The sequence below is a fragment of the Coffea eugenioides genome, chromosome 8 (assembly GCF_003713205.1).
Source record: "Coffea eugenioides isolate CCC68of chromosome 8, Ceug_1.0, whole genome shotgun sequence".
NCBI lineage: Eukaryota > Viridiplantae > Streptophyta > Magnoliopsida > Gentianales > Rubiaceae > Coffea > Coffea eugenioides.
The window spans coordinates 5,691,999-5,700,409 of record NC_040042.1 but is presented as its reverse complement, the minus strand read 5'-3'; the positions used below and the strand labels follow the sequence as shown (position 1 = coordinate 5,700,409).

At 48.4% G+C, this 8,411-nt stretch overlaps 1 non-coding gene across 1 annotated transcript; it reads left to right on the top strand.

Moving 5' to 3' along the window:
* Window positions 1–7,780: 7,780 nt before the first annotated feature.
* Window positions 7,781–7,887, top strand: LOC113781821. Its single transcript, XR_003469725.1, has one exon. It is a non-coding gene; the product is annotated as a small nucleolar RNA R71 (small nucleolar RNA).
* The last annotated feature ends 524 nt before the right edge of the window (window positions 7,888–8,411 follow it).

Sequence of the window (8,411 nt, the reverse complement as noted above, 5' to 3'; positions counted from 1 at the left end):
AAAATAAAGCGATAAAGGCACGACACTTCCCTTAATATGGCGGGGCAGAGGTGAACTAAGGTCGTGGAGGGCACGGTGGCCGGAAACCCACGTGGTGGAGGTACTGCGCTAAATTCTGGGCCATGCCGGCCATTTGGCCCTCCATTCGATCCATACGATTGTCCATGTGTTGCATCTGGAACCGAAGAGCTGCAAGCTGGCTATCGACGGAGGAAGATGGTGGGGGTGCCGAAGAGGAAGGTCCAGGTGTATCCGTAGAAGGACCACCAGCCGCCGGGGCAGTGGATTTGGAAGCGCTGCGCTTCGGAGGAACAGAGATTGGCCCCGGGGGAGCAAACTGGAAAACGCCATTAACCTGTCGCACAAGACCCATTCTCTCCAAACAAACCAAATCGAGAGGTTCCATAGTACAAGCACGATGCAAATTATGGTTATTTAAGTCCAAAACCCCAAGATTCACTGCCAACTGAGTGATAAATGAGCCTAAGATTAATGGCTTATTTTTCTTAGTTAGCACAGTTCGGAGCTGGAGGGCAAACCAGCCACCCACATTGACCTTAGTCCGAGTGACCATGCACCAAACGAAAAAGAACTCGGGCTTAGTCAGAGTACCCGAGCTATCCTTCCTACCTGAGAAACTATAGGCCATGAATCGATGTAAATAGCGGTAGGCGGCGCTCTTAAGATAAGAGGCCTTAGACTGACTGGGGTCATAGCATTGTCGGTCAACTGACAAACCACTCCAATAATCAAGGTAATGAGAGAAAAATGGCTCCGAGTACTCGCACACACTGTGCATGTACTCCTCACTCTGGGAGTAGGGAATATCAATAAACCCAAAAGCCAAATTAAACTCAGTTATAGATTGGATGAACTCTCTACCCATTAATCGAAACCTCACTACCCCAGGAGTGGTAACGGAAAATTCATCAGGAATATTAAGTTCAAAGGTAGCATAGAATTCCCACGTCAGTTCAGTGAAAGCAGGTAAAATGATAGAAGCATAGCGGGTCCAACCTACGTTAGTCAAGTGCTGCGTGACTTCATCCCTCAGGTTTAAAATATCAAGTGTAGGGCCATGGATGTATTTACAAGGAATAATCTTCCTTGTGCAAGCCGATGCATACCGCTCCTTGTCGGCAGCCCGGGTGAAGGTCAAGTGACCGCCAAAATGGGCCGGAGAGGAGATATGAACCTCCCTATTCCGCCCAAGGCGAGTACGGGGTCCTCCAGGCCCAGTCGATGGGGAAGGTCGCTCTAAGGGGACCGTAGGCTGAGGGGTGGAAGTGGAGGGCGTGTTTTTGCCTTTGTTCTTGGGTTTAGTCATTTGAAATCAGAGGGAAGGTCCAAGGCAGGGGAATGGTAACCCAACGAGATCAACAAATAGCCAACAAATAGCCAATCAAAACAAATGATCCTCAGCCACAGCTCCCAATCCCAATCAAGTGCACAAATCAACAATAAAATTACCCCAAGAGTCAATTAAACCTGCGAGCACCAAAATTTTCCCCAAATACAACCAAATAAACCCAAAAATCAATTAAGTAGGTAAACACAACAATTTTTCCCAAGACTAATTAAACAGGCAACCAGGGTAAAAATTCCCCCCCAACTATCACTGATTAAGCACAAAATTCGACAATTAGCCAGCAATCACCCACGGATATAACACAGCACCCAAAATCAAGCACAAGATTTCTGTCCTGAGCTAGCAAATAAACATTCTATCATCAGCTACAAAATTAAATTCTGGCAGCGGAACCATCAGCTACTTAGTGACAGAAATTGAAAAAGAAATCACCGGAGTCGCGCAGAGGCTGCTTGGAGGGCGCGCGCTTCTGGGCTGGAGCTGCGCGGAAGAAACGCGCGGGGGCTGGAGCTGGTGCGCGAGGGTTGCGCAAAGCCTGCGCCTGGAGAGGGGCTGGGCTGGCGCGCGGCAGGCTGTTGATGGGCGCGCGATGCGGCGCACTGGAGTGGCGCGCGGGTTGCTGCTGGAGCTCTGCTGGTGGTGAGGGGCGCCTGGACAGAGCTCGCGTGCGTTTGGGCTGCCTGCGAGAGGGGCTCGCGCGAGGAGGCTGCTAACGACCCGAGCGCGCGAGCGAGGCTGCTGCTGGGTGGATGCTGTGCTGGAGTGGCGCGCTCTGTACGCGCGGAGGAAGCGCGCGGCCTGGGCGCGGCTGCTCGAGCTGATGGCGGCGCACGGACTGCGCTGGAGTCGCGTGCACTGGAGGGGGCTGAAGGCTTCTGGTCTGCGCGCGCGGGCTGTGGTCCAGACTGCGGCTGCTGCTGGGTGGATCTGGACCAGCGCAGGAGGACGCGCGCGGTCTGATTCTGGCTGCGCGCTAGCGCGAGGCAGGCGAGGCTGGGCGAGGCAGGCGGCGGCGCGATTGGCTGGCGGCAGGCGCGCGCGGTCTCGCGCTGCTGGGAGACGCGGCTGTGCAGCGACCGCGATGGACGGCGTGTGGTGCGGCGGCGGACCAAGCAAAAGAAGGAAAAGAAGAAAAGAAAGAAAAGGGAGAAGAAAGAAGAAAGAAAGAAAAAGGAAGAAAAGAAGAAGTAGGGCTACGGAAGTTTTTTTTTTTTTTTTTTTAACGTGACCACCTAGCGTGGGCACGCCTAACTGCCATGTAGCCCGCAGATTCTGAACGAAAATTTCCTCCCCCAGGCGTGACCACCTGGCGTGGGCACGTCTAACTGCCATGTAGCCCGCAGATTCTGAACGAAAATTTCCTCCCCCAGGCGTGACCACCTGGCGTGGGCACGTCTAACTGCCATGTAGTTCGCAGAACCTGAGCGAAAATTCCTTTTCCTCAGGCGTGACCACCCGGCGTGGGCACGCTTAACCACTAATCTCCTGCCACAAAACATCAAACCATCAATTGACACTAATACATAACTAAAACTTCAAAAATGAATGAAAATTGCCACAAATTGTCTTGGGTTGCCTCCCAAGTAGCGCCTTTCTTTAATGTCTTTGGCTAGACATGGCCAAAACCCTCAAGCATGAGAAAGTGGATCGTGGAGGTGTTCAACCTCTACTTCTTCAACATAGAAACCCTCATAATAAGGTTTGAGACGATGGCCATTCACCACGAACTTTTTCTCCGTGTTTAAACTCTGGATCTCCACTGCACCATAATGGAACACATTAGAAACGACAAATGGACCAATCCAACGAGAACGCAACTTACCGGGAAAAAGTTTAAGTCTTGAGTGATACAAGAGGACTTTTTGCCCCACTACAAAAGTTTTCCTAGAAACCTGTTGATCATGAAAGATTTTACTCTTTTCCTTATAGATCGTGGCATTCTCATAAGCTTCATTTCTTATCTCCTCTAACTCCTGTAGTTGCAATTTCCTTTGGACCCCTGCTTCGTCAAATCCCATGTTACACTGCTTCACTGCCCAAAACGCCTTGTGTTCGAACTCCACGGGGAGATGGCAAGCCTTACCGAAAACAAGTCTATAGGGAGACATCCCAATTGGCGTCTTATACGCGGTTCTGTACGCCCATAGTGCGTCCTCTAACTTTAAACTCCAATCCTTCCTGTCCGGGCGCACCATCTTCTCCAAGATCGACTTGACTTCCCTGTTCGACACTTCGGCCTGACCGTTCGCCTGCGGGTGATACGGTGTGGATACCTTGTGCAGTACACCGTATTTTCGAAACAAGGCCGTGATAGTCTTGTTGCAGAAATGTGTCCCTCTATCACTAACCACAGCTCTTGGCATCCCAAAACGGACAAAGATATTAGACTTTAAGAACTCTGCAACCACTCTAGCATCATTAGTACGGGTGGCTTTGGCTTCCACCCATTTAGAGACATAATCCACAGCAAGTAAAATGTATAGGAAACCAAAAGATGAGGGAAAAGGACCCATAAAATCTATCCCCCAAACATCAAAAATTTCAACAAACAACATGGGGGTTTGAAGCATTTGGTCCCTGCGAAAAATATTCCCCACCCTTTGACACCTATCACAGGATTTACAGAATAAATAAGCATCTTTGAACAGGGTGGGCCAGTAAAAACCACTCTCCAACACCTTTCGAGCTGTTCGTTTGGGCCCAAAGTGCCCTCCACATGCAAACGAATGACAGAAGATTAAAATGGAGTGAAATTCACCTGCACTTACACACCTCCTGAGCACTTGATCCGAACATTGTCTCCAAAGGTACGGGTCGTCCCAAATGTAATATTTGGCATCACTTTTCAACTTGTCTCTCTTAGCCTTGGGCCACCCTGCAGGCAATTGATTAGTCACCAAGAAATTTACTATATCAGCATACCAGGGTGTAGACGAGTTAATGGCAAGTAGTTGCTCCTCTGGAAATGCCTCCCTCAATGGTAGCTCTTCCTTATGAGCAAGCAAGCGGCTCAAATGATCAGCGACTAGGTTTTCTGCCCCACTCTTATCTTTAATCTCCAGATTGAACTCTTGGAGGAGCAGGATCCATCTGATAAGCCTTGGTTTAGCATCTTTCTTCGTCATCAGATATCTCAAGGCTGCATGGTCAGAAAAAACTATTACTTTTGCACCTAGCAAGTATGGTCTAAATTTTTCTAGTGCAAAAATCACAGCAAGTAATTCTTTCTCTGTTGTAGAATAATTGAGTTGAGCTCCATTCAACGCCTTTGATGCATAATAGATTGCATGAGCCGCCCTACCAATCCGTTGCCCCAACACTGCTCCCACTGCATAATCACTCGCGTCACACATTATCTCAAATGGGAGGCTCCAGTCTGGAGGTTGGATAACAGGTGGTGATGTCAATGACTCCCTCAATCTGTCAAATGCCACCTTGCACTCCTCGGTGAAGTCATATGCTACATCTTTTTGCAACAGCTTGAACAGGGGCGCTCCAATTTTCGAGAAGTCTTTTATGAATCTCCTGTAGAACCCTGCATGACCCAAAAAAGAGCGCACCTCCCGCACACTTGCGGGGTAAGGTAAAGCGGAAATAATATCGACTTTTGCCTTGTCTACCTCTATACCTCTGGACGACACTACATGCCCTAAAACAATACCATGGTCCACCATGAAATGACATTTTTCCCAATTTAGAACCAAATTTGTCTCAATGCATCTTTTCAAAATTAAAGCTAAATTATCAAGGCATTCATCAAAACTATCTCCATACACACTAAAATCATCCATAAACACCTCAATAATTTTTTCTACATATTCAGAAAATATACTTACCATACACCGCTGAAAAGTTGCTGGGGCGTTGCAGAGGCCGAAAGGCATCCTCCGGTAGGCAAATGTACCAAAGGGACAGGTGAAGGTAGTCTTCTCCTGATCCTCTGGTGCTATTACGATCTGAAAATAACCAGAGAAACCATCAAGAAAACAGTAATAGACACGACCAGCTAACCTTTCTATCATCTGATCAATAAAAGGTAGAGGGAAGTGGTCCTTCTTTGTCACAGCATTCAGACGCCGATAGTCAATGCACTGACGCCATCCTGTGGGTTTCCTCACCGGGACCATCTCACCCTTTTGGTTCTCCTCAACTGTTACTCCCGCCTTTTTCGGGACTACTTGCACGGGACTCACCCAGGGACTATCTGAGATGGCGAAAATTATTCCAACTTCTAGGAGTTTAAGTATCTCCTTCTTGACCACTTCCATCATTAGTGGGTTCAATCTCCGTTGCCCTTGTCTAACTGGCTTTGCATCATCCTCAAGCCGGATTCGATGCATGCATAAGGAGGGGCTAATTCCTTTGATATCTGCTACATTCCACCCGATCGCCTCCTTATGATCTCGAAGAAGGCGAATTAGTCTATCTTCTTGCCCTGGTGACAGGTGTGCAGATATGATGACTGGCAGTGTCTCATTGTCCCCGAGAACAGCATACTTCAAATGCTTTGGAAGAGGTTTGAGCTCCAACTCAGGCGCCTGCACAATAGAAGGCAACAATTTTGCCTGAGTTTCTGGTACAAAAACAGAAGTAAGCTCATACCTTGGGGAAATTGGTGGGAGCGAATGCAGTGCTCCAACAGCGTGGTCTAGCTCATCATTTATTTCTACATCAAGAGTTGCTCCCAACTCAAGATGTTTGGTCAATGCCACTGCCAGTGCATCAACCCCATCCAATTCAAATATTTCCTGTACAAGGGGCTCAACAACACTTAAAGCAAAAACAGAGTTAGTCTCATCTGGGTACTTCATCGCCTCAAAAATATTAAAATTTACAATTTTCCCATCAAACTCCATCGACAAGGTACCCTCATTTACATCTATTTTCGTCCTAGCAGTGCTTAAAAATGGCCTACCTAACAGAATAGGAGACGGATTTAGTGCCCTTTCATCCCCCATGTCTAGGACATAGAAATCTGCAGGAAAAACTAACTCATTGACCTGTACCAAAACATCTTCAACTAACCCTTCCGGGTAAGCATTGGTACGGTCTGCAAGTTGGATTATAATGCCTGTGCCTTTTAACGGGCCAAGATTTAGAGATGCATAGATTGTCTTAGGCATAACATTAATTGACGCCCCCAAATCCAACATTGCTTTCCTAATTGGAGTACCTCCTATCTTGCAGGGAATGGTGAACATACCTGGGTCTCCACATTTTGGTGGGAGCTTCCTCTGGAGTATAGCTGACACGTTTTCTCCCACCGCCACTCGTTCGTTTCCCCTTAGCTTCCTCTTGTGGGTGCACAGGTCCTTCAGAAATTTGGCATATTTCGGTATTTGCTTGATTGCATCTAGTAGGGGGATGTTAATCTCTACTTTCCTGAATACATCCAAAAGTTCCTTTTCCCTCTCTACTTTCCTTGTCTTTTCCAACCTGCAAGGAAAAGGGGGTAAGTTAGAGCTAATAGTGAGTGGAGAGGTGGAGGTTACCTTAGGATCTTCACGAACACGTCCTTCCTCCTCAATTTCCTTTTCTATCTCCTCCTCGCTTTTGCTTTTTGAATTTTTCACTTTAGGTTCTTCCAGCTCCTTGCCACTCCTCAGCGTCATGGCACTTACATTCCTGGGATTTACCTCGGGTTGCGATGGCAGTTTCCCATAAACGTGAGATTCCAAGCGGTTGATGGCAGTTGCCAGTTGACTTATTCGAACATCTTGGTCTTTCTTGTCAGCTTTGGTGTCCTGCTGGAGCTGCTCGGTTTTCGCGGCCAAGGATCTGATCTCCTGTTGAAGCTGTGTAGTAGTCGTGGCCAGGTTGGTAGTAGTCGTGGCCAGGTTCTTGACTAGGTCCTCCAAAGAGCTTCCTGTATTGGAGGATGAGGGTTGAGATTTTGGTTGCCAAGGCTGGTGGAATCCTGGTGGACGATTCGGGAATGAACCTTGTTGCCTGTTCCCGTAACTGAGATTGGGGTGGTCTCTCCAACCGGGGTTGTATGTGTTGGAATACGGGTCATATTGCCTGCGGGGCGCGGGCACGCCTCCGGCCATGTTTACCTGTTCCGCCCCGTCCTCTTGCAGAATGGGGCACGAATCCGTGCAGTGGTCCATGCTAGTACAGATTCCACACACCTTTGCTCGCGGTGTGTCTCTCATGGCCAACTGCCTGACTGCAGACGTCAACTCTGACAGTTGCTGCTGGATGGATGACGTCTCTGCCTCATTTACCCTACGGGTAGGATTGCTCTCACGGAAGCCGAACTGCTGAGAGTTTTCTGCCATGGCTTCAATAAGGTCCCATGCTTCCCTCGGTGTTTTGTTCGCCAGGGCTCCTCCACTCGCAGCGTCAATAATACCCCTGTCAGTTGACTGGAGCCCTTCATAGAAGTACTGGATCAACAGTTGTTCGCTAATCTGATGCTGTGGGCATCCCTTGCACAACTTGTTGAACCTTTCCCAATAATCGTACAATGATTCCCCGGAGTACTGCTTGATACTGCATATTTCCTTTCTCAAACTCGCAACCCGGGATGCGGGAAAAAATTTTTCCAGAAATTTCTTTTTCAACTGTGCCCACGTGGTGATACTACCTGCAGGTAGGTAGTATAGCCAATCCTTCGCTGCATCCTTGAGAGAGAAAGGGAAAGCCCTGAGTCGTATTTGCTCTTCGGTGACCGCAGGGGGTTTCATGCTAGAGCAAACCACTTCGAATTCCTTGATATGTTTGTGGGGTTCCTCACCAGAAAGGCCATGGAACGAAGGTAGGAGTTGAATCAACCCCGATTTCAACTCGAATGAGGTATTCTCAGCCAGAGTTGGGAACGTGATGCACAAGGGCTGATGAGTCAGTTCTGGGGTAGCCAGCTCCCGTAATGTCTGGGTGTTGGCCATGCTCAATTCGTCTTCTATTGACTCGTTTTCAGAAAATGAGTACCCTTCTTTTTGTCTCTTGGTCTCTTGCCTTCGCCTACGTGCTGCCTTCTCAACCTCAGGATCGTATACCAAGTCACCTGTGCGAGAAGAACGGGGCATAAACTAGCAAA